This window comes from Rhincodon typus, chromosome 16 (assembly GCF_021869965.1).
Source record: "Rhincodon typus isolate 14 chromosome 16, sRhiTyp1.1, whole genome shotgun sequence".
Taxonomy (NCBI): Eukaryota; Metazoa; Chordata; class Chondrichthyes; order Orectolobiformes; family Rhincodontidae; genus Rhincodon; species Rhincodon typus.
The window spans coordinates 13,295,099-13,322,825 of NC_063347.1; the positions used below are offsets into that span (position 1 = coordinate 13,295,099).

General features: G+C 41.5%; 1 protein-coding gene across 1 annotated transcript in view; it reads left to right on the plus strand.

The window, feature by feature from the left end:
• The first annotated feature begins 4,669 nt into the window (after positions 1-4,669).
• Positions 4,670-27,727, plus strand: part of slc38a3b (solute carrier family 38 member 3b) — a 132,753-nt gene continuing 109,695 nt past the window's right edge. Inside the window, exon 1 of the mRNA XM_020528267.2 lies at positions 4,670-4,888. The gene's annotated coding sequence lies outside the window, so the exon portion shown is untranslated. The remainder of the gene's footprint in view (positions 4,889-27,727) is intronic.

Genomic DNA, 27,727 nt, shown 5'->3' on the forward strand with positions numbered 1-27,727 from the left:
AGGGCTAAAAAGATAATAGAGAAAACATAAACTATGAGGGAAAACTATAAAACCTGACAATAAGAGCTTCTTTAAACATATAAAAAGAGAGAGGTTAAAGTGTTTATGGGCCCCTTAGATAATGAATCTGACGAAATAGTGGTGGAAACAAGGAAATGGCAGAGGAGTTAAACAAATATTTTGCAACAGTCTTTATGGTGGAAGATATTTCGAAAGTCCCATTACTGCAAAAGAACACAGGGAGGAATTAAGTACCATCACATTACTAGAGAAGTAGCATTGGACAAACTAATGGGATTAAGGGCAGATAAGTTCCCTGGACCTGATGGCTTGCATCCTAGGATCCTAAAAGAAGTGGTTACAGAGATGGTGGATGCATTGGTTGTAATTTTCCAGAATCCTTGGATTCTGGATTAATACTGGGCGATTGGTGAAATGCCAATGTGACACCCTTACTCAAAAGGAGAGGGAGGCAAAAAGCAGATAACTGTAGATGATTAGCCTAACATCTATTGTTGGAAAATGTTGGCATCAGTTATTAAGGAAGTAATAGGAACACATTGGCATATCATAATCTAATTGAATATAGTCAGCACAGCTTCATGAAAGCGAAATTGTATCTGATGAATTTATTTGGATTTTTTGAGGAAGTTTCAATCAGAATGGATAGAGGGGGGCCAATAGATGTATCGTATTTGGACTTCCATTAGGCATTCAACAGGTACTTCACAGAAGGTTAAGTCATAAGATAAGAGCCTACAATGTTGGAGGTAGTATTTTGGCATGGATAGAGAATTGGCTCATGGTCAGGAAAAAGCGGGTGGGGATAAGGGGTTCTTTCTCAGGTTGGCAATTTGTAAACAGTAGGGTTCCACAGGGACCAGTACTAGAATTGCAACTGTTTACAATATATATTAATGATTTGAAAGAAGGAAGCCAATGTTCTGTAGCCAAATTGCAGATGATGCTAAAACAGGTAGAAAGGCAACTTGTGAGGACACAAACAGTTTACAGAGAGATTGATTGGGTAAGTAAGTGGGCAAAAAGTTGGCAAATGGAGTATAATGTGAGCAAATGTGAATTTGTTCATTTTGGAAAGGAGGACAAAAGAAGAGTATTATTTACATGAAAAAATGTTCAGAAAGCTGCAACACGAAGGGACTTGGGGGTAACTGTGCACAAAATGCAGAAAGCTAGAACACAGATGCAGCAGGTAAACAGGAAGGCACATGGAATGTTAGCCTTACTTCAAAGGGCCTGGAGTATAAGAGTAGGTAACTCTCACTGCAACTATATGATTTGCTGGTAAGACAACACCTGGAGTACTGTGAGCAGTTTGGTCCCCTTATTTCAGGAAAGACATCATTTCATTGGAGGCAGTTTAGGGAAGGTTCACTTGGATGATCCCTGGAACGGAGGGACTGTCTTATGAACAAAGGCTAAACAGGTTGGGAGTCTACTCATTGGAGTTGAGAAGAATTCAAAGTGATCTCATTGAAATATATTGGAGTCTTAAGGATGTTTCTCCTCATTTGGTAGGAGTAATAGTAATAGTAAAAAGGATTATTACTTGAATGGTAAAAAGTTGCAGCATGCTGCTATGCAGAGGGACCTGAGTGTCCTTGTGCATGAATCACAGAAGGTAGGTCTGCAAGTACAACAAGTAATTAGGAAGGCAAATGGAATTTTGTCCTTCATTGCTAAAGGGATTGAGATTAAAAGCAGAGAGATTATGTTGCAGCTGTACAAGGTGCTGGTGAGGCCACACCTGGAGTACTGTGTGCAGTTTTGGTCTCCTTACTTGAGAAAGGATGTACTGGCACTGGAGGGGGTGCAAAAGAGGTTCACTAGGTTGATTCCGGAGTTGAGGGGGTTGGCTTATGAGGAGAGACTGAGTAGATTGGGATTATATTCATTGGAATTCAGAAGATTGAGGGGGGATCTTATAGAAACATATAAAATTATGAAGGGAATAGATAAGATAGAAGTAGGGAGGATGTTTCCACTGGCAGGTGAAGCTAGGACAAGAGGGCATAGCCTCAAGATTAGAGGGAGCAGATTTAGCACTGAATTGAGAAGGAAATTCTTCACCCAGAGGGTTGTTAATCCATGGAATTCCTTGCCCAGTGAAGTAGTTGACGCTACTTCAGTAAACGTGTTTAAAGATAAGGTAGATTTTTTTTGAACAATAAAGGAATTAAGGGATACGGTGAGAACGCGGGTAAGTGGATCTGAGTCCACAAAAAGATCAGCCATGATCTTATTGAATGGCGGAGCAGGCTCGTAGGGCCGGACGGCCTACTCCTGCTCCTAGTTCTTATGTTCATGGGAGAGTACGGGACCAAAGGGTACAGTCTCAGAATAAAGGGGTGCCAATCTAAGAATGAGATCAGGAGGAATTTATTCTCTTGGAGTGTTGAGAGTCTTTGAAACTCCTTCCCTAGAGAGCTATGGGGTCAGAGTCCTTGTGTATATTTAAGGCTGAGATAGATAGATTCTTAATCAGTAGGGGAATTAAGGGTTATGGGAAAAATGCAAGAAAGTGGAAATGAGGAATGTTGGATCAACCATGGTTCTATTGAATGGCAGAGCAGACTTGAGAAGCTGAATGTTTCTACTTCTTATGGTCTTATGGTGACTGCACATGGAATACAGTGTTATCAGCAGCGCCTGTCTGGATGCATACTGAAGCCTGTTGCAGCCAGCTGATGACACTGGTCCCTTCCGTACAGGCCCACTGGCCATTTTGGTGCTCAGAGTAATCACTGCAGGGCAACCAATGCTGATCGAGTCAATGACACTCATATCCCACGAAAAAGTAAAGAAACTCATAAAGTGGAATTCAAGTCATTCAATCATTAACATTTTAGCATTGAATTTCCACTCTGCTCTATGATCTACATCCCTTAATTTAAATATATCATTCATTATTTACCACTAATCTTCCACTTTGATGTGTATTTTCAAAAATGTTTTCAAATTATTAAAGCATGCAAAATGGTAAAATCAAAATGACTTAAATATCACAAGCAGACTTTACAAAGATCAGTGATGCATCACATGGTGAGACCTATAGCTTACAGAAAAAAAATCTGAAGCACTGATTGAATGTCGCTTTCCTAAATCACACATCCGAACTATTCAGAGTTCACTGTCTTTCTAAAACCGCCAGATCAAATTGAAAAAAGAATCTGTTGTCTGAGTGACTGGGTACATTCTGGTCTAACAGATGGAGAAGCAATGCAACATGAAGGTCTCAATCTCGTTTAATCCCAGTTTTCACTCAGCAGTACTGATACTGAGATTGCTTCCTGAATAAAAATCAGCCTCCTGGATTATATTTGTACCTTTTTAATTAGTGTTTTTTTTTCAAACTTGTGCTGTTAAAGTTCACACTGTGCCAGATGTTCATCATCTGTATACCATGCCTGGCAGGACACTCGGCTAGAGAACATTTTTACAGCTATTTGCGAAACTGATTCCTTGACTCAAAACATACAGAAATAAGGTTATTTTTGTAGAAATAATTGGAAAAGAAAATTATTTATCTGAATCATTTAACCAGCTTATGAAATATAGTAATGACAAAGTAGAGGGAGGACATATATCTACATACACATAAAGACTGTATTAATATTTGTAAAATGAAACTCTTGAGCAATGCACAATATTTAGATTCTTGATATGCATACTATACTCTGAGGATGGGTCACTGGACCCGAAACATTAACTCTGAGTTTTCTTCACAGATTCTGCCAGACCTGCGAAGCTTTTCCAGCAGCTTTGTTTTTGTTCCTGATTTACAGCATCCACAGTTCTTTAGGTTTTTATTAACTCTTAACATGCTGTTTACATATAGATATAAATTCCAGATATTATGTACATTGAGGAAGGATCATTCTGAGGAAGGATCACCAGACTTGAAACGTTAACTCTGAGTTCTCTCCACAGATGCTGCCAGACCTGCTGAGATTTCCAGCAATTTCTGTATTTGTTCATGTAGGTTGATGCTTGATGTGAGTAATAAACTGCTACAGAAAGGTGCTGAGGTGAAAACATTGAATGTTTTGAAGAAGGAGTTAGAGATAATTCTTAGGGATAAGTGGATCTTAGGGTTTGGGGAGAAATCGGGAGCAGGGGACTGAGGTGGATGATTAGCCATGATCATATTGAAAGGCAGAGCAGGCTCAAAGGGCCGCATGGCCTACCCCTGTTCTTATTTTCTACTTTTAAGATGTATACGTTATAGTTACGTGAAGACTCGATATATTCGCAAACTGGAGAAAATATATGGACTCTAGATATATATAATATTCAAACTCAAGATAAGTTCATAATACTTACATAAAGGCTCAATCTATATGTAACCTCTAGATAGATAGTATATAAAGGATTGTGTATTTATCTTGAGTTTATATAGACTCTATATACAAATTCGAGGATGGACAATATCTGATATATAAACTCTGAAGTTATATATTTATACAAAGACTTGATGCATTGGTCTATGAACTCTCGACGTGTATATAAAGACTCTCGTGTCCAGTGATCACATTTGAACGGTTAATGAATGCTGTTATTGTTCTTGTTTGGTTGTGTGACGCCAGGAGGTGGGCTAAAAGGGGGCTGGAGAGGGAACGCATGGGCGGACCCAACACAGAGCGGCTGGCTGGTGAGAAAGCTTCCCGACACACACACCGGCTACTCCCTGCTTTCCACAGGAGGGTGACGCTCCTGCACTCAGACCTTTATTCATTTACAGCGCCCCTGACATCCGACAGCAACAGGCCGGACTGGCCGCGAACAACAGCAAAGACTGAAGGAGACAGAGGGACGTGTTCACAAATATCAACCAACCAGACACACGCACACACAAGACAGAGCTCTGGTAAGACACCACCCCCTTTACAAAATATACCCCCGGGGTCTGTCTAGGTTACTGTTTAAAGGGAAGTGGCACTTTGCCCATCCAAGCGGTTTTTGTGAACTTTAATAGGACGGGAGACTAGATTCCTAAAGCGTCAAGTTTCCCTTTCTGTGTGTGTGTGTGTGTGGTTCTCCCGCCAGATTTCAGCGCTTTGCAGGTCACCGCTGAGTGAAATTGACACTGGCGGGCTGTCTGGGTCAGCTAGATACCAGAAAGGAACTGGGAACCGTGTGGAAAGGGGAGAAATACGAATTGTATGGACACAGGCGTGAGCCTGGTAGATGCATACTCCCACTGAGGCTATCACTTCAGAGTTACCTTTAGATTGAAATATAACCAGGGACTTCACTCTACTGGTGGCTGACAGACCGAGTCTTTGTGTGTTGCTTACTTTTTTTCCCCTTCTCTGCCTGCGCTGGTTTTCTCTTACAGCCAGTTGACTTGATGCCCCTTTGATACCTGGCTTCCAAAATATGCCCCAAAATTCAAAAGTCCAGTTGGAGAACTGGGGAGATTTGGCATTCTGAGATTATCTGGAGAAGCTATGCTCGCAGTTCTTCATCCTGGCATAGCTTGTAGATTACTGTAACGCCTTACACTGTCCTTAAAGTGTATTTTTAGTGTCAGGGCTATGTTAAGATTGTGTGTATGTGTGTGCCAGTAACAAATTGGGTTACACTGTCCGCTGAACTGGTTTAATCTGGTCAATGCCGATGTGGATGAGAATTCCCCAAACAGTTGTCCACTGTGGATTATTGTGACTAATATGAAGCCTGTATTTTTTTTTAACCATTTTAAAAAATGTCAGTACAGGAGAGTTTCTATGTATGATCGAGTTGAAAAGGTTTACAGAATAAGAAAGCCAGTAAAACTGCACCTGGAGTGTGCGTTTGTGTGTGAGTGCATGGCGTTATAAATAAAGAATATAGCTAACTGTTCTGGGATAGTAGGTTTAAGCAGAAAGATTTGTTAAGTGCAAATTGTTTTTAACCAACTTGCTTGAGTTATTTTGATGAGATAAAAGAGGGTTGATGTGGATGCTGCTGTTGATGTGGTGTACATGGACTACACGAAATGCATTTTAATTAGTGCCATGAAACAGATTTCTGAATGAAATCAAAGCTCATGAAATAAAAGGGATAGCAGAAATATGGATATGAAATTGGTTGAGTGACAGGAAACAAAGAGTAGTGGTGAATGATTATTTTAGATCGTGAAGGAAGGGTTACAGTGGAGTCCCTCAGAGACAATGTTAGGACCGCAACTTTTTCTGATATGCACTATTGACTTAGACCTTGTTGAACAGAGCCCACTTTGAAAATTCACCGATGATCCAAAACTTGGAAGTATTATAAACCACAAGAAGAATGGTGTAGAACTTCAAGAAAAGATAGATTGGAGAAAAGGATAGACTCATGGCTGTTAAAATTGAATGCAGAGAATTGTGAGGTATTTCAAGTTGGTAGGAAGAACAAGGAGAGACATTATGAAATTCTAAATTCTGTAATTCTTAAAAGAGTTCAGAAGCAGAGGGCCTGGGAGGAAATGTTAACAATTCTGTGGAGGTGTCTGGATAATTTGGAAGAGAAATTAACGAAGCGTACAGCAGCCCAGGCTTTACCATTAGAGACGTGTTGTACAAAAGCAAATAAAGTATGTTAAGCCTGTATAAAGCATGAGTTGTCCTCAACTGGAGTGTTATGTGCAGATCTGGGCAAAGACATAAAGAAGGATGAGAAGGCATTAGAGAAAGTGCAGAAAAGATTCATGAGTAAGGTTCCAGGGATGAGGAACTTTAGTGTTGAAATAGATCAGGGAAGTTAAGACTGCTTTCCATGGAGAAGAAGAGTTGAGAGGAGATTTGGTAGAAGTTTTCAGAATCATGAGGAATCAGCGCGGAGTAGACTATTCCGAGCGGTAGAATAATCAAGAAGCAATGACAACATGAAAAAAAAAGCTTTTTATGTTATGAATGATTAGGATTTGCCTGACAGTACGGTGAATGTAGGAGGATCATTTGAAGTTTTCAAAAACAATGTAGATTATTATCTGAAAGGAACAATTTGCATGGCTACATGGAAAAGGCAGGGGTTGCACTAAGTGCTTCAGAGAGTTAGTAATGATAGAATGGGCCAAATTGCCTCTTGCTTTGCTATAAGCATTCAATAATTTTATGGTGCCAACATTGTCTCAGTAATTGCCATGTAACAGCAGTTTCTCTATATATGTCAACTTATTTAGCTATCTCAAACCTCTCTCTTTCTGTCTCTATTGTGCCCCTTTCTTGCAATCTTCCTCGCTCTCTTTCTTTGTGGCATCGATCATACAATCCTTTTCTTTTCTCACAGAAATTCTGTCATCCAGCCTGCCAAAGCACTTGTGCCCCTCTTTCTCGTTTCAGCTCAGACTCTCACTTTTGCCTCTATATGATTATCACATGCCTCTTAGTTGGTACCTCCTGACCTTCCTGTATCTGCTTCTCTGACAAACTATATTCCACAAATCTGAGGAATGGTCACTGGACCCGAAACATTAACTCTGATTTCTCTTCACAGATGCTGCCAGACCTGCTGAGCTTTTCCAGCAATTTCTGGTTTTGAAACTATATTTCATACTTGGTATTTTAATTTATTCTTACTTCTTAGAAGTAGCTTTGAAATTGCTAGTCTCTGTTTGTCTCTCTCTGTTTAGTTTTCACCTCTTCATCCTCCTTTACTGCTGGCAAGCATAAAGATATCAATTTGTTACAACATGCAGTTTGATAGTGTGAGCTCGGGAATTTGACGAATGAGGGAATTTTAAGGGTTAATGTCTGTCTAAAATCTAATCTGGTTGCATTTAGCACTTAACTACAGATTACTATCAAATTGAGTTTCTTTCAGCCTTAGTCTGGATAACTAAGTTCCTTACTAGAGAAGCAGCTGTGTTTAGTTAATTATGTGGCTAGTTAGGACTGGTTATTCTAGCCAGCTGTACTGACTTGTCTCTGTAGCATTTCAGTGAGATTATAAAAGGTATGGCGGTGTTGTCAACAGTACGATCGAGCAACACTTACTCAGCAGTAACCTATTCACTGAAACTCACTTTGGGTTCCACCAGGGCCACTCATTTTTTGCCTTCATTGCACCCTTGGTTCAAACATGGAAGTAAGACTGGAATAGAGGTGAGTTGAGAGTGACTGCTCCCGACTGATTGTGGCATCAAGGAGCCCTAGCCAAAATGGAGTCAATGAGAATAAAGGGGAAAATCTGTCCACTGGTTGGAGTCGTATCTAGCACGCAGGAAGATGTTTGTGGTTGTTAGAGACTAAAAATGTGTACCAGGACACCACTGCAAGAATTCTTCAGGATAGTGTCTTAGGTCCAACTATCCTCAGCTGTTTTATCAATGTCATTGTAAGGTAAGACGTATGGATATTTGTTGATGATTGCACAACATTCAGCACCATTTGTGGCTCCTCAGATACTGAAGCAGTCCATGTCATGTTTGGCAAGACCTGGACAGCATCCATTCCTGGTTATAAATGATATTTAATATTCATGCCAAACACTTGCCCAACAATGACTACCTCCAATACAGAGAATCTAACCCCAACTTCGCTTGCCATTCAAAGGTATTACCATTGTAGAGTCATTTGCCTGTGGAGTACCATTGATCAAAAAATGAACTTGACCAACCCTAAAAGAACAGGTCAGAAGCTGTGAATTCCATAGAGAGTAAGTTACATCCGGACTCTACAAAACCTTCCTACTATCCACAATGTATAAAGCAGGAGTGTGGTGGATTACTCTCTACTTGCCTGGCTAAGTACACTTCCAACAACACTCAAGACGCTCAAACATCCAAGCCAAAGATCTCACATGATTGGCACCCCATCCACCATCTTCAAGATTCATTCCCTCACCACCAGTGCACAGTGGCAGCAGTGTGTGCCAGCTATATATGCACTACAGCAATTTACCAGTGTCTTTAAATTGCACCTTCCAAACCCACGACCTCTACCACTTAGAAGAATAAGGTTAGAATATGTTTGGAAGCACCACCAGCTGCAAATTTTCTGTTAAGCTATATATCATCCTCACTTGGATATATCACCATTGGATTACAAGAGAAATTGAGAGCTTAGTCAAAAAGAAAAACGTAACGTATAGGAAACTGAAAGCAGGCAGAGCCCTTGAAGAATACAAAAATAGCAGGAAAGACCACAAACAAGGATTTAGGAGGACTAAAAGGGGCCATGAAATGCCTTTGGCTAACATGGTTGAGGAAAATCCGAAGACATTTTATGCATATATAAGGAGCAAGAGGGTATCTAGGAAAAGGCCATATCCACTCAAGAACAAAGGAGGGATTTTATGCTTGGAGTGAGAGCGAGTGGGTGAGGTTCCTAATGAATACTTTGCATCGGTATTCTCCAAGGAGAAGGACATGGTCGATGGTGAGCCTCAGGAGGGGGGTACATTGGTCTTCTGGGGCATGTCAATACAAACAAAAGGAGGAGGTGTTGGGTGTTTTAAACAGTATTGAGGTAGATAAGATGGGATCTATCCTAGACTGCTGAAGGAGGCAGGTGAGAAAATTGCTGGAGTTTTGTATGAAATCTTTGCGGATATTTTAATCAACCTGTTCAGACATGTTGCTACACAACTTTGAAGCAAGTGGGACTTGAACCCAGGCCTTCTGGCCCAGAGGTAGAAACACTACCACTGCACCATACCATCCTCTTTAGTCACAGGAGCGGTCCCCTGAAAGCAAGACAACCTTTAATTTTTAAGATTCTCAGTGCACAAGGTAAGCATGCACACAGCCAACAGCTCACTGAATCAGTACAGCTCGAAACAGTATAGAGCTTGGAAATTACAGGATGCTGTGGCAGTGTAGCAGTATCCCTACCTCTAGGCTGGATGATCTGTGTTCACTTCTTAGTTACTCTGAAGGGGTGTTACAGCATAGCTGAACAGGTTGATCAAAAAACTATAATTTATTGAGTGAGGTAATTTTAAGGATCAATCTCCATCTAAAATATAGTCCTCTTTAGCATTTAACTACACTTTACTGTCAACTTAATTTTCATCTTAGTCAGGGATAAATAACCTCTACTTGGATCAGGCAACTACAGTTAGTTAACCAAGTAGCTATTTAAATTAGTTTCTCTAGTTAGCAACGCTGATTCATCTGTGTAGAGTTTCAGCTAGAAAAAATACTGGTGATCTTTCAATGCATGCAAAGTACACAAACAGTACTGCTCGAAACGGATTGTGAGTAGTAGACATTTGGTGAACTATTAGTGTTAGTTCTTCCTTAAATCTACCCTGTTTTACATACAGCATTTAACTACACTGTACTGTTAAATTAAGTTTCTTTCTTACTCAGCCACTGTGCTGTCCCCATGGTCATGTGGCTTTTTGCCTTTAAGTCTTCAGTTAGTAGAGAAACAGTGACATACATTTAGAGAGACATTTCATAACTCATAGCAAAGATAAATTCCCTTCAGCAAGAAAGTCTATATTAAAGGGATGTATGATTCATAGCTAACTAAGGATATTTCTTGAATTGAAAGCAAATGGACACAATGCAGTGAAAATTTGTGGTAGGTCAGAAAGTTGGACAAATTTTTAGAAAAGTTAGATCAAAAATATATAAGGAGGAAGATATTAGTTTATAAGAGAAAGTTAGTTGGAAATGTAACAGCTGATAGTTAGTGTTTTTACTTGAAAAGGAAAAGAGTAACTGAAGTGAGTGTCAGTTCCTTAATAATGGAAATATGGACATGGCAGAGGTGTTAAGCAGGTAATTTGTATCTGTTTTGCTGTAGAAAACACAAAAACATCTAATAAATACTTGAAAATCAAGGGGTAAAAGAAATGGAGGAACTTAAAACAATCATAATCACTGGCGAAAGGGTACTGGAAAAGCTTCAGAACTAAAGACTGGCATTCTGTGAAACTGATGGAGGAAAGTAGGCCTTCTCCTGTTTTTCAGCCTTTTCCTTGTGTATTAGTGTTACTGTCTAGTTTTTCCATGTGGTTTTTGCTTTATATGTGAATGGAGTTGGTGGCTAGAGGTGGTGCAAGCTCCTCCGCCTGCTCAGCTGGTACAACTTCAATGGAATAGTGCAGCAAATGGACTGATTACGCCACTTTCCCAGGGCTTCCAAGGCCTTTCCTCCATATTAAGGGGAGACAAGCTAAACTCCATGTGGAAATGCATTCCGAGATGTTTGTTTCTTGCTCCATCTTTCTTCTGCTATTTATAAATAGACTTCATAGAACCGTAGAATCCCTGCAGCGTGGAAGCAAGCTATTTGACCCATTGAGTCCACACTGACCCTCCGAAGAACATCTCATCCAGACCCACATCCTACCCTATCCCTGTAACACTGCATTTCCCATGGCTGCTTCACCTAGTCCGCACATCCCTGGACACTATGGTGCAATTTAGTGTAGCCAAGCCACTTAACCTGCACATTGTTAGACTATGGGAGTGTGCAAACTCCGCACAGCCAGTTGCCCAAGGCAGGAATTGAACTTAGCGCTGTGAGGCAGCAGTGCTAAGAGCTGAACCACTGTGCTGCCCCCTTGGATATGTGGCTTTCTGCCTTTAAGTTTTCAGTCTGACAATCAAAACAGAAAATACTGGAAATATCCAATAGGTCTGGCAGCATCTTTGGAGACAATAACAGATTTAACATTTCAGGCTGATGACCCTTTATCAGAGCGTGTTCTGATGAAGAACTTGAAACATTCACTTTGTTTCTCTTCCCCTAGATTCTCCCTGACCTGCTGAGCAGCTCCAGCAATTTCTGTATTTTCGTGTTTCCAGCATTTACCATTTTTTTGCTTCTATCATACAAACCCAGTTAACAGTACTCTGGTCAGTAAGTACAAAATTCAGTTCCTATTACTTCAGTATGGGGTAAATGTTACACCTACAGTTGAATTTGATACCTTGCACTCCCTGTACTGCTCACAAAACAAGGCTTTTCACTGTACTTAGGTACATGTGATTGCAATAAATCAAATCAAATCACATCAAATCAAAAGATGTAATGTAACTGAGTTCCGTTAGTTAACATTAATGGTTTAGGGATTTTGTTTGGCTGGTTTATTAATATTGACTGTGATGCCACACGGTATGGGTTCAATTCCCACACCAGGTGAACTTACCAGAAGTATCCTCCTCCTCAACTTCTCCACTAACCTGAGATGTTAGGTTAAACCACCACCATTGTCTCTCTCTAATGAGAGAGCAGTCTATAGCCCAGAATCAGTTCATTCTCTTCCATTTCTAACTTTTTAAAATAAACTGAAAAAGGGACATGATAGACTATGTGACATAGAAATTGCACATGTGATTAAAAAGTACTATGACTTGAGTGACACTGAGATGAGGATGAATTTCTTCAGTTAGAGGTTGGTGGGGACCAAATCGTTGAGTGTTTTTGATTGGTGAGGGGATCAAGGGTTATGGGGAGAAGGCAGGAGAATGGGGTTGAGAAACCTATCAGCCATGATTGAATGACATGGTAGATTTGATAGGCTGAATGGCCTAATTGTGCTCATTTATCTTCTGGTCTTGTGGAGTGTGCCCAATAGTGGTTGTGTTATGCATTATGGTATCATTCTAACAGAATAAAATAATAACAGTAATACAAAATCTGCATCAGTTGAGGTGAGGTTGTTTTGGTGCTTAGTGGCATTAAAGCTTTTCAATATAATTTAAATAATGCTAATCTTGTTAGTGTTAATCTTGCTTCGTGCATGTCCTGTGCAGTGTATCCTGTATGCCTCATTCTGTCCAAGTTTTTCTCACCCTATGATTTGTATGTCCTTAATTATTTTGATCTGCCTGTACTGCTCACAAACAAAGCTTTTCACTATACTTAGATGACAATAAATCAAATCATTATCATCAATATCAATCAAATCTTCAGTAAATTTTATTTGCAGGCATGGATTATACGGGACTCCCTGCTCTTGGTGAATTAATTATGTTCCTCTTAATTTATAAAGATCTTTCACTATACTGTTAAAAGCTAAACACAGTCTAGGGCACCGGAAGTATTGCAACTACACTTGTTATATCTGAATATACAGTCTGTTTCTCACAGCATGCTGCATGTCACATAAAGCAATGACAATCATTCACTTTGGTTTAAAAACATAATCCATTTTAGCACCATTAAAATTAAACAAAACTGACTATGTTTAAATGTGTTTACAATTTGTCACTTTTGTTGGAAGTTCAATATTATTGGAAGCTCTGTCTGATTATCTATCACTAAAATGTGCCTTCCCTCCGGACCACAAATAGTTGAATACTTCTGAGTATTTTCATCTACTAAGAGTGATCTGACAGGGACGAGAGTGAAGGGGGGGATTATAATTATGTGGAAACAAATTTTCTGAACTTTTCTTTTTAGGTGTGTTCAAACCTTCCTGATATCCAGAGGTCTGTCTGTAGAATTATATGTTTGTGTCAGCACCATTTAATATGCTTCACATTCTAGCGTCTGGAGCAGTGCAACCAAAGAACACATTGGACCATTACAGCCATTTCTGTTCATAAAGCTGTTAACCACCACAAATCTCCTACATTCATTTCAGCAGCTAGGATGTTGCTGCTAAGTTCAGTGGAGGAAGAAAAAGTGCAATGAACAGATTAGAAGGTTGTTGTAGGTAACTACCAGTAGCTCAAGTGCATGGTGTAAGGAGCTAGCACCCATCACTGTAATAATGAAGAAGGGTCTAGGCCCGAAACGTCAGCCTTCCTGCTCCTCTGATGCTGCTTGGCCTGCTGTGTTCATCCAGCTCTACACCTTGTTATCTCGGTTAATGTTTTTGTTTGTTTTTGCAAAAGAAAAGGCATTCAAAAGGGCATTGGATGATTATTTGGTTAGAAATGGTGAGCAAGGGTATGGAGCTAAAGCAGGAGATTGGCAATAGGCAATGATCCTCTTTTGAAGAACCAGTATAGGTACAGTGAGCTGAATGTCCCCCTTCTGCGCTGTAATACTGTGATTCAATGAGATTTAGCAGATAATAGAGAAATGGTGGATGTAGTACTTTAAAAAAATATATAACTTAAAATATACTATAGTTACAAATCAACACCAATCCTGCATTCTAGGCAGTGAAGTACACATAAATACTCATAGATGAGGGAGCTGGTGATAATGTCACTGGACTAGTAATCCAGAGGGTGAGGCTAATGGTCTGCAAACATGAGTTCAAATCCCATTAAAGCAGAAATCTGGAGTTGAAAGCTAATCTCAGTAGTAGCCACCATGAAACTGTTGCGATTGTCTTCTTGCAGCATCAGGAAGGCAGCCAACATAATCAAAGACTGCTTCCACCCCGGTTATAATCTCTCCCGACCTCTACCGTCAGGCAGAAGATACAAAAGATTAAACACATATGCCAACAGATTCAAGAACAGTTTCTTCCCCGCTGTTATTAGACTTCTGAATGGACCTCTCAAATTTTAAATTTAATGTTGATCTCACTCTGTGCACCTTCTCTGCAACTGTAACATTGTATTCTTCGCTCTGTTCTATTTCCCTTATCCACTCTGTATGGTATGATCTGCCTGCATTTCACGCAAAACAAAAATTTTCACTGTACCTAGGTACATGTGACAATAATAAATCAAATCAAAATAATCAATAAAAGGACCCACATGGTTCCTCCAAGTCTCTTTGGGAAAGTAATCTGTTGTTCTTAATTGGACTGGTCTGCATGTAACTCCAGACTCCAGCAATGCAGTTGACTCTTAATTGCCCCCTGAAATGGCCAAGAAAGCCACTCAATTTAAGGACAGTTAGAGGCGTATAACAAATGCAGGCATTGCCAGTGGCACCTGTGTCTTGTGAAAGAATAAAAACAAAATTCATTGAGTACTTCATTGAGGACCTGTGCCTGAAACTTTGATAAGTCCGATGGGTTAAATATATCACCTGCTATGTAAGTTGAACTTTATCTTGATTTTATGCCCTGCAAACTAGAGCCATTATTTGTGCAATCCTTAACATTTTGAAGAATGTAACTTTAGATACAAATTTTATCCTCAGTCATTCTGTTTCTCATGAAGTTTTCAATGTATTCACATCCATCCTAAGTCATAGCTTCCCTTCCCCAGCCAAGCACTGGCTTCAGTACAAGTTCAGCAATGATTTAAATAAAAACTCTCACCTCTATACTGCCCTGCATGTTCCTTGGGAAGTAGGTCACATAGCTAACCAACAATAATTCCCCATTATCCGAAGCGGAAGAATAGTAAGATCACATCATCACTGAGCTCAAAACGATAAAATTCAGAAGAAGGGCCTCTGGACACAAAGTGTTAACTCTGCTTTCTCTCCACAGATGCTGCTAGACTTGCTGAGTTTTTCCAGCAATTTCTGTTTTCTTGTTGATAAAATTATTTGGCCAACTTGGTGGCAGCAGAATCAGAACTTGTACGTTACTGATACAGTGGAGATGATGGTGGTAGGACCTTCAGCTTCTTCCCAATAAATGTCAGATTCAATGAAACACAGAATATTTTGTAATAAATGGTAATCGCACTCAAAGTCAACAGCAAACATCAAGTATTCCATAAAAACCGAAAGAACCGTGGATTCTGGAAATCAGAAACAAAAACAGAAATTGCTGGAAAAGCTCATCAGTTCTGGCAGCATCTGTGGAGAAGAATCAGAATTAATGTTTCAGGTCCAGGGACCTTTCTTCACAACTGATCAAATAATCTGTAGCCATAACTCCACCTCTTCCATCCAGAATTGTTTGAGCTTTGCCTTATTTACCCAGTGACCCCCTTCCTCATTTCCAGAGATGAGGGGAGGGGGCTACATCTCCATTTTCCTACAGGGCAGCCCCATAGGACCATTACTGCAAGTGGATGACACTTAATGCTGATGCAAAAAGCTGGATTTTACATCCTGCCCCACCTTGTGCATGCCTTTAGGATGGGTATATAAAATACATAGTGTGGTTTGCAATCATAGACGTCCCTAACTTAGTCTTTGTGTAACAGGAGGTGGAGCGGTTTGGGGGAAGAGGGTTTGCTGGCTGGTGCTAAAATTGGTAGCTCATATGCTGACGTAATCCAGTTAATGGACAATTGAATTTCTTAAGAACCCACTTGACCCGGATAACGTTGTGCCGATACCAGTACGTAGTTGATAAACACAGTCAGTAGGCAGCAGAAGGCTGACTTTTAAACTACTCCCTTGAAAATGTGGGGAGGTAGTTGAAGGTGTGGGGCTTGGGACTGTAGGGGTGGGAGAGGTACATCATTCCGGGGAGGGTTGCCCTGTGTGTATTTGGGCTCAACCTCCCCCAAAATAAAACATTCTTCATCCCTTTGTTCCTTCCTACTGTGGTTTCACCCTCTTTGCTCTGAATCGTATATTGTCTTTGTCCCACGTTCTACTCCAAGTCCCAGAAAGGCCCATAGCTTAGTTCTGCTTGAACTGTTGGACCGATTGGACAGCAGCTTTTGAGGGTAGGAGTTCCTTGCATCAAGGGGTGGAAGACCAACCCTTATCTTCTCAAAGCTGACAATGTTATACGTGTTGGTCCAACCAGGATGCATTCCAGAGGTATTAGATGGCAGCTGATTCTCATTGGAGCATTTTTAAGGGTTGGAGTTTGGTGTCCACTAATACTAGTGAGGCATTTTGACAGAGGTGGGCACCACAGGGAGCTCGGGTGCATTAGTACCCCTTCCAATTCCATTTTGATTTTGCCCTCCCCTCTTTCCTTTCCTGTCTTTTTCGTTTTCATGAAAATAACAGCAAAATAAAATGTGAAAAAATAAGAAAGAAGCAAGGAAATAAAGAGAAGGTGGGTTCTTGTGAAACGGGTGGTTTGGTGGTGGGTATCAAAAGAAAAGGGATGTTGATTTTCCCTTTGAAGCTTTTGGGGAGAGAGGTGGGATGCGAGAGGAGTTGGAGTGCACTGTTTCCCTCTCCAACACTGTTTTAATTTAAACCCACACCCCTCCTCCATCCTTCCTTCACTTATGTTATTGTTGCCGCTTGTATATTCTTGTTTGTTTTAATTTGTTAGCTGGTGGATATACAAAAGTAAGGGTTGGTTTTTCCTGAGAAGCTTTTAGAGAGAGAAGTAGGCACCCCAGGGGCTGAAGTGCATTATCGTCCTACTCCACTACAGTTTCCTTGTTTTTCCCACCTTTTGTGTTATTGTTGCCACAGTGCTTATAATTTATTATTTAAAAAAAGGTTTGGCTTTCCAGTAAGGGGAATTGTTCAGGAAGGTGAGAGAGCAGACTGGAGTTTGTATTGAACTATGAAATGCAAATAAACAGTTGTGGAAGTCACACTTACTCATACATCAGTTTTCCTAATCAACCTGTTATCGCATACTTCTGGAGAGATTTGATCCCAGGCTTCTAAGCTCAGAGGAAGGGACAACACTACTGTGGCATAAAAGCCCCTGCTTCAGTAGGTGGACATGTTATTTTCTAATCAACATTTTCAGAGATATTATTACATACTTCTGGAGCAGGTGGGATTTGAAACTGGGTCTCCTGGCCCAGTTGTAGGATTGCAACCATTGCACCATAAGAGTCCTATCCTTCAGTAGGTGGAAGCCAGCAAGATTGGCAGTATGGGGATTAAATTTGTGACCTTGGCGTTATTAGCACCATGCTTTGGCCCTCTGAGCTAACCGGCCATAAATTTACATTCAGTGAAATCTTGCTATTACAATCTTTTTTTAGTGGCTGTTGTTCCTGAGACTTAAATTGAACCCCTCCTTCTGACCATCACCTTAATGCCAAAGCTGTTTATATATTAATATTGCAACATTTGGGTATTATTTTTATTAATGTATTCGGAGATGTTATTGCACACTTCTTGGGTAGATGGGACTTGAACCTTAGTCTCCTAGCTCAGGGGCAGGGATACTACCACTACACCACACCATACATGCTTTTTCAGTTGGCAGATGATCAGTAATGTAACAAAGGTTACCTGGAGCCTATTATGGTTGCATAGTGACCTTGATGGATATTGGTTGCTGTGGCCCCGATTTTCCTTCTGGGGTTGGGAAGAGTAAGCAGTATATCTGCCTCTGCAAATTCGGGCCAAAGTGTAAACTTCTTTCAACTAATGCTGCTTATGTTTGAGAATTCATTGCATCGGACATGCATTTCTGTTAAAATATGTTTATGGTTCTGTTTTGAGATGTCACAGTGCTGACTATTCATGGCTGAATTGGAATTACTCTGATTGACAGACCAGTGTGAAGAACAGGAATTGCCTCATTCAAGCTATTTTGAAAAAAGCAACTTCAGCATGCAATCAGCTTTTAATACTTGGCTTGCAGGAGGGTTATCAGGTAAAAGACACCAAGCTTCCTTTTCTGAATGGCACTGAAGTACCCAGGGTTGAGTGCTACACTGGTTTAATCTTCCTATTCACCACTGAAGTTTTTAACTTGCCTGAGTGTCACTGTCAAGTCATAGAATCCCTACAGTGTGGAAACAGGCCCTTTGGCCCAACAAGTCCACACCAAACCTCACAGCATCCCACCCAGACCCATCCCCTTGTAACCCACCTAATCTAGGCATCCCTGAACACTACAGGCAATTTAGCATGGCCAATCCACCCAGCCTGCACATCTTTGGACTGTGGGAGGAAACCCTCGCAGACACGGGGAGAATGTGCAAACTCCACACAGTCACCCAAGGCTGGAATTGAACCCAGGTCCCTGGCACTGTGAGGCAGCAGTGCTAACCACTGAGCCACCACGTTCAGCACTTGTTTCCTATCTCCTAATTTCCCTTCAGAATGTGCTGGTGAGCTGTCTTCATCAACCCCTGCAGTCCACGTGCTGTGTGTACACCCACGCTCACAGCTCTTAGGAAGAGAGTTCCGGAATTTTGAACAAGGCCAGTTATTGAAGAGTTGGTTGGCTTGTTAGCTCCGTCAGCTGGATGATAGGTGTACGATGCATAGTGGCACCAACCTTACAGGTTCAGTCCCTGTACTGGCTGAGGTCACTAAAGGCCCCAGGTCCTCAACCACACCACCTCGTCTAAAACACAGTGACCCTCTGGTTAAATCCACCACCCATGATCTCTCTCTCTAATGAGAGAGCAGCCTATAACCCTGTGACACCTTTCACTTTTAACATTGGGCGGGATAGCAATCCTCATTCGACCTGATCTAGTGGGCTCCCCGTTTGGGCGAACAAAGTTAGAATTCTTAAAATACCACATACCTCAGATTGGTCACAGAGACAGCAGTAGGAATTTTTCAGCCCATTAGGGGTATTGGGTGGGGCAGGATCATCTTTGGGGACTCTGCGCCCACAGAGTTTTCTAATGTTTCTCTGCTTTCAGCTGCTTTTCTAGGGCTGCGTGCCTGGAAGTAATGGGAAATCAATTAGAGCCATTACAGCACCAGTGAGCTGATGTGTTCCTAGCACAGTGACAGGAGCTGCATAGGACTCTGGTTGCATTTGCAGCTCAGCTTCTCACAGAAGGCAGCTGGAACTTTCATGGAATGAACATGCACAGTTATCCTGAATTGAGAATATGGGTTACATTTTAGCACATCTGCACACAAATCCTGCCCCTTGCAGACAGATCCACTTGATGTTCTGGCTATTAGGATTGTTCTGCCCATTCTCGAGTTAGCAGCATGCCTCCAGCTTGAGGCATTCTGTGCCTTTCCCTTCTTGTTGGCACTGCCCGACAGTCTCAGTGCCCGACAGTCTCAGTGCCCAACAATCTCTGTACCTTTAGCTGCTCCGATTGAATCTCCTCCTGCTTATGGTGCCTACCTCATTGGACAGCATTCCCAAAGACACCTCCGGGAAGATCATACCCAGAGTGCCGCAATTTTTTCCTTTGGATTCTTGACTCGGAATTCAACCCAAAGGTGTGATCAGCATGGCAATGGCAAAATTCTGGCAGAAATTTCACAAATTGGTTGGCACATGATGTTATGCAAGACCTGGTCTGAAGATTTTCCTCGTGGTGAATTTATGATCTAGACTGTGAGGTGTAAAGTATTCTTCAAGCAAGTGGGAGGAAGGGAATGGTGGCTTTGAGGGTAAATCCTTGCAACTGGCTGGAGTGCATTGTTGGCAGAGATTGGATAGATCTCTGTTCTATCTTCTGGAAAACATTTTAGAAAATTCAAGAAGGAGATGATGCAAATTCCATATGCATGTAAGACCATCTTGACATTGTACTGTTCACCATAGAGTAACTACCATTGCTGATATTAAAGCAAACTGTTACAATACTGAATTACACATTCAACCAACTAATTGCAAAAAAATCCTACTGTTTAGGATCTCAGGGACAGACCATTATTTCGGAAGAGCAGCTATTGAGCAGATTATTGCTGCATCACATCCGCTTATAGATTGACCCAGTTTCTTAGACTCACAGACATGAGAACTCAGACCAGTGACATGTCTGATATTGTATTTCAAGCAGAGACAAGTTGAGGGAGCATGAGGCATTGGCACTGGTTAGGTTTAGGATCACTGGAGCATATGAAGCAAAGGCATGAATTAAGAACTCATTGAAAGAAGAAAAGAATTACACAATGCACTACATCTCATGTTCAACAGAATTGCACTACTTTTCAACTTTTGCAAATAGTACATTGTATTAACGATGTGGGGTGCTCTGAAATCTGATGGCACAAGAAATCCAGGGCATGGTATGTAACAGCCCTGGAATCTGAATTTACTGTTCAGAGATTTTACAGCGTATTTCGGTTCAAAATCCATCTTTTTTTGTTACAGTGATGGAAGCATGATCATGTATGTTGAAAATTTGGTAGAGGTTGACTCTTCTATAGTTCTAGCGCAGGGAAATCCTGCCCTGTGTCCCCAAAACCTATCTCTCCTTTGGATTAGCTCTCCAGTTTGATCCACAGTCTTTTTCGGTATTAAATAATCATCCTTTTCACCTCATACACAAGGTTTTGCTGTGTTTCTTTGATTCCATTTAGTGCTTTTTATATCCCACGTAGTTTTAGGATCAAGCTGGCCCACAGCTGATGAATTTTTAATAGTGAAGAGGATGAAACTTTTGGGCAATTTTACAGACTCATTTTAAAATAGTGTCAAAACCCTCAGTCTTGTGTAACATGACTGGAAATACATACAGTCACAAAGTATAATCAGAATGTTTGATCTCAGTTGTGCTGTTTGCATCTTATGCAAACCATAAATATTGCTCAAATTGTTGACTGTTAAAGATAAAATCTTTTTGTTAACTCTTTAGTCATTTCACTTGGCAGGGACTGCAAATAAATCTAATTATCTGATTGAATAGTTCCAATTCATAAGTACCGTCCTATTAATAAGTATCCCTTTCAGTGATGCAGTGCACTGGAGTGTTGACCAACAGCCACCATCACCAGTATCAAGACCATCTTCCTGCAAAGATAACTGCCCTAGCGGCACCATGTTGGCCAAAGGACAGCAGTCACATGCGTGCATTGTATGGAGAGCTGACCACTGGTTATTGGAACAGACACGGCCCATACAAATATTTCAAGGACTCACTGAAGAAGTTCCTCTCTGCTTTCCACATTAACCATTGAAAGTTGGAAGCCCAGGCCATAGACTTGTGGTGCCTGGAGATGGTCCATCATGTGAGCTACAGACAACTTTGATACTCGGCAAAGAACTAATATGAAAGAGAGAGGAAAGAGAAGGATGGATCCAATTGTCCCGGCAATGACTACCCCTTCATTTGCACCCAGTATGGTAGATGCTGCTGGTCACAGACAGAATCATAGACTTCCTAGTGTGGAAGCAGGCCATTTAGCCCATCAAGTCTACACCAATCCCTCTGAATAATACCTGACCCTATCCCTATAACCCTACATTTCCCATGGCTAATCCACCTAGCCTACACATCCCTGAACACTATGAGGCAATTTAGCATGGCCAATCCACCTAACCTGTGCATCTTTGAACTGTGGGAGGAAACCTACGCAGACATGGGGAGAATATGCAAACTCGACACACAGTTGCCCAAGGATGGAGTCAAACGTGGTTCCCTGGCACTGTGAGGCAGCAGTGCTAACCACTGAGCCGCCAGACTAGCTACTGGCCGTACTTATTGAATACAGCCTTCCCAAAGTCTTCATTCTCTGAGAGAGGCCGGGAGAGAGAGAGAGAACACTGTGATATGTACATACTCAGACAATTGCCCTTGTGGTGTGGATGTTGCTGCCAAGGCCAGCAGTTTTTGCCCACTCCTAGTGGTCTTTTTGAATGACTTGCTAGACCATTTCGGAGCACAGTTATGTCGTGTTAAATTAGAGTTACAAGCCAGCTACAGAAGTGTTGGGCTGAAGTCACATGTAGGCGAGACTTTCCAAACTGAAGTTTCTTATCCCTGTACCATCATCTGCACATGCGTCCACATCCTGTGTTATGATGAACTGGGGTAATGTACCATAAATCGTGTCTGACTATTCTTGGTGTCATACCAAATGTTTCTTTTTTACCGTAAGCATTATGACAATTTACCTGACTTTCAGACCAAGGTTGATAGAAAACACAGACCAGGTTTCTGTATTACATAAGAATTATTATTTATTATTAAGCAATTTAATGACAGTACATGTAAACAGATATAAACTATTGACATATAACACTATTAACTAAAACTCTAATCCCTTCTAAACTCCCTGTTACATGCAGACACACATTCGCACAAATATCGACAAACAAGTCGTGAAAATAGATTATTGGCAAAGATAGACAGAAGCTGGAAAACCAGTTCAGTAGTCTTTGTTCCCCAGTTCCGATGTTGAGATGATCCTTTTCAGCTAGCCAGGCACTTGATGTTCAGCCTTTCTCTGGAAGCTTGCTGTAGTTTATAAGTAGAGTGTGACTGATGCACTCAGAAAATTTATCAATTCAAAAGTTACAGCTCATGGCAACTGCTACAGGAAAAGGTAATTGGTTTTCTTCAAGTTTATACCAAACTTTTTTACTGCAGAGAACAGGCAGCTTTTGCGAGGGACAACAACAGCACACCCATTCCTCTCTTTCTGTCTTAGTCTCTATAACTCGTCACAAACGAAAACAGAAATTGCTGGAAAAGCTCAGCAGGTCTGGCAGCATCTGGGGAGAGAAATCAGAGTTAATGTTTCAGGTTAAGAGCCCTTCTTCAGAATTGATGGTAGTGAGGCAAAAGTTGTTTTTTATGCAGAAGATAGGGTGGGGGTAAGGAGTGAATGATAGGTGGAGATAGATCCCAAAGAGAGAGAAGAACAAAAACCAAAAGAACTGCAGATGCTGTAAATCAGTAACAAAAACAGAAGTTGCTGAAATAGCTCAGCAGGTCTGACAACATCTGTGAAGAAAAGAATCAGTTAACATTTCCAGTACAGTGACCTATCCTCAGTTCTGAGGAAGGATCCCCAGACCCGAAATGTTAATTCTGATTTTTTTCTTCACAAATGCTGCCAGACCTGCTGAGCTTTTCCAGCAACTTCTGTTTTTGCTCCTGAGAGAAGATCAGTTGGACAGACAAAGGGGTGGATAACAGTTAGCCTAGGAGAATGAATAGCTACGAATGGGGACTATTAGTGGCTAAAAATCAGTTGTGTGTAATAGCAGACCATGTGATAACAAGGTCAGGGCTGTGAATATGGGATAAGGGCTTAGGAGAAGGTACCTCAAGTCCTAAAATTGTTGAACTCAATTTTGAGTCCAGAAGGCGCAGGGTCCCCAAGCGGAAAATGAGGTGTTGTTCTTCCAGTTTGTGCTGAGCTTTGCTGGAGCACTGCAGCAAGCCTGAGACAGAGATGTTGGCCAGGGAACAGGGTGGTGGATTGAAATGGCAGGCAACTGGAAGCTCAGGGATAACAAGGTGTGGAGCTGGATGAACACAGCAGACCAGGCAGCATCAGAGGAGCAGGAAAGCTGACGTTTCGGGTCTGGACCTTTCTTCAGAAATGGAAGCTCAGAGTCTTCTTTGCAGACAGCATGTAGGTATTCTGCGAAGCAGTCACCCAGTCTATGCTTCGTTTCCCCAACGTAGAGGAGACCAGATTGTGAGCAGCAAATGCAGTAGACTAGATTGGTTGAAGTGCAGGTGAAGTGTTGCTTCACCTGGAAAGTGTGTTTGGGCCCTTGGATAATGAGGAGGGAGGAGGTAAATGGGCAGGTGTTACACCTTCGCCAGTTGCAGGGGAAGGTGCAGTGAGGCTGTAGGGAGATACTGGGAGTGAAGGAAGAGTGGACCAGGGTGTCCCAGAGGGAATGGAATGCTGAAAAGGGAGGAGAGGGGAGTATGTTTCTAGTGGTGGCATCCTGCTGGGGGTGGCAGAAATGGTAGCCGATAATCCCCTGGGTGTGGATGCTGGTGGGATGGTAGGTAAGAACAAGGAGAACCCTATTGCTGTTGTGGAAGTGAAGAGAGAGGATTAGGGCTGAAGTGTGGGAAATGGTTTGAATCCGACTGGGGGCCCTCTCAATAATGGTGCTGGGAATCTTCAGTTGAGGAAGAAGGTGGACATTTTGGAGGGTACCTTGTTGAAATTGGCATCAACAGAACAGATGTGATGGAGGAACTGGGTAAATGGAACAGATTCTTTATTCATAGCAGGATGTGAGGACATAAAAGTAATTGTGGGAGTCAATTGGTTTGTGGTGGATATTCGTAGCCAGCCTACCCCCAGAAGTGGAAACAGGGATGTCATGAAAAGGAAGGGAGGAATCAGAGATGGACCAGGTGAAGGTGAGGGCAAGGTGGAAATTGGAAGTAAAATCAAGAAATTTTTCGAATTCTGGACAAGAGAGGGAAGCAGCACTGATGATATCACTGATATACCGGAGAAAGAGTTATGTGTGGGGTCTGGAATAGGACAGGAACAAGGAATGTTCCACGTACCGCACGAAGAGACCGGCATAACTGGGACCCATGCAGGTATCCATGGCCGCCCTTCTGACCTGAAGAAAGTGAGATGAGTTACGAAATAACTGCACAGAGGCTGATCCCATCCTCAAGTCATCCTTTATTTACTAGTGCACAGTACACAGGCTGTGGCCAGCCAGCTCGGAGTCAGTCCTCAACTGAGGAGATTCTAATCTCCTGGTTATTTTAGTCAGCCGAGGCTTTCCTGATTGGACCAGGTTAACAGCCCCAATCAAGAATCTTGTAGTTCATGAGATCAACCTGGCCCCAATCACTACAAGTTAAAAGAGAAGTTTTCAGGGTGAGGACAAGCTCGGCCAGGCGGAGGAGGCTGGTGGTGGATGGGGATGGTTCAGGCCTTTTCTCGGGAAGAAACGGAGAGCCCTGAGAGCATCCTGATGGGGGATGGGCATGTAAAAAGATTGCACATTTGCCTGCATTTGGCCCATATCCCTCTAAACCTTTCCTATTCGTGTGCCTGTCCAATTCTTTTAAATGTTGTAATTGCACTCATCTCTACCACTTCCTCTGGCAGCCTAAACACGCACACCACCCTCTGTGTGAAAAGTTGCCCCTCAGGTCCCTTTTAAATCTTTCCACTCTCACTTTAAACCTGTGCCCTCTAGTTTTGGACTCCTTATCTATGCCCCTCATGATTTTATAAATCTCTGTAATGTCATCCCTCAGGCTCCTGTGCTGTAGGATAAAAATCCCAGCCCATCCAGCCTCTCCCTATAGCTCAAACCCTCCAGTCCCAGCAACATTCTTGTAAATCTTCTCTGTACTCTTTCCACTTACAACATCCTTTCTATAGCAGGGCGACCAGAATTGTGCACAGTACTTCAAATGTGCCCTTAACAATGTTTTATTCAGCCGTACCTCCAGAGTCATGAGTCCATAATCTAAGTAGATATTCCAGTGCAGTAATGAGAGAATGTTGCCTAGCAGAGGTGCCGACGATCAGATGAGACGTTAAACTGTGATCCTGCCTGTCCTGTCAGGTGGATGTAAAAGGTCTCAACGCACTATTTGAAAGAGCCGGTGAATATCCCTCTGTTATCCTGGTCAATTTTTACCCCTCAATCAACCTTTCTGAAGCAGATGATCTGATAATGATCATGCTGCTGTTTGTGGGAGCTTGCTGTGCTCATGTTTCCTATATTGTAACAGTGGCTAGACTTCAAAAGTATTCCATTGGCTGTAAGGCATCTTACAGATAAATACGGTATTCTTCTTTTGCCATTTTAGTCACTACCCTGATGTACCTTGGCAGGTATGTATACAGTCATGCAGCATGGAAACAGACCCTTCAGTTCAACCAGTCCATGCCAAACATGATCCCAAACTAAACTAGTCCCACCTGCCTGTTCCTGGCCCAAATCCCTCTGAAAACCTCTCCTATTTGTGTACATATCCAAATGTCTTTTAAATGTTGTAATTGTGCCCAAATCCTCAGGGAGTTCATTCCACACCCACGAACAGCACTCTGTATAAAAAGTTTTCCCCTCAAGTCTTTTTTAAAATCTCTCTCCTCTCGCCTTAAAAATGTACCGCCTAGTTGTGAAATCCCCTTTCCTAGGGAAAAGACACTTACCATTAAAACTATCCTTACCCCTCACGTTTTTATAAATTTCTAGTTGTCACCTTTCAACCTTCCATGCTTCTGTGAAAAAGGTCGCAGTCTATCTAGCAACAAAAACAAGGTTGCTGGAAAAGCTCAACAGATCTGTCAGCATATGTGAAGCCTATCCAGCCTTTGTTTATAAGTTAAACTTTCCATACCCGGCACAATCCTGATAAATCTCTGCTGAACCCTCTCCAGCTTAATAATATCCTTCCTATAACTGGGTGACCAGAAATGGGCACAGTACTCCAAAAGATGCCTCACCAATGTCCTGTACAACCTTAGCATGACTTTGCAACTTCTATACTCAAAGGACTGAACAATGAAGTTGCAAAGTAACTTGTGCTGCTGCGAATGGTGTGAGCTCATTTCTACGTGGACCTTTAACTAGAAATTAGCGTTTGATTAATCTGAAAAGTTAACTCTTATTTTTCTTCACAGATGCTGCCAGACCTGCTGAGCTTTTCCAGCAATCTCTATTTGTATAGGGTTAAAAACAGAAAATGCAGGCGAAACTCAGCAGGTCTGGCAGCATCTTTGGAGGGAGAAACAGAGTTAAAATTTCAAGCTTGATTTGACTCTTGTTCAGAACTGAAGGGCTTCTTTTAATCCTGTGTAACAGGGTATAGAAACTTATGAATAGTGCCTACTATTGAACGGTTACACTACTAAAAGCAGCTATTTTATGCTGTTGTCCCATTTTAAATGCATGCATTGTTTTTACTGGAACCTTAAAATCATTAGTAATCATTCCAACCTCCCAACCTGTTCCATTCATTACTGTGAATGCTGTTCTTGCATGGTTTTGGTTTTAAATGCAGAAATCTCTGTGTCGAGGTCAACCTTTACACATGCTGTGTGATTAAAACATGACATCTTCTCAATTGGTTAGTGAGCATTCAGTTAGCCCACACACACACTGTTATCAGGGATTTTAACGTTTTAGAAAATAACTCTTACCTTCATTCTCCCTCTGTGTCCAGCTTGGAGGTCTAACAGGTAATCTATTCTCGTTCTCTGATATTGCTGAATCAGTCATTGTAAGTTGCATAAGAACATTCTGTATGGCTACATCTGAATTGAAATGTGGCATTTGCTTTTGCGACTTTTGTTTGTGCACCTTGAATTCATTTCCTAAATGTCTTTACCTTTTAACCACTCTCTCATCCTTCAGCAGTCTCCTGAAAGTTAACCATTTTAGCTAAGTAAAAACTGAAAGAACTGCGGAAGCAGGAAAGAGTGGTTAA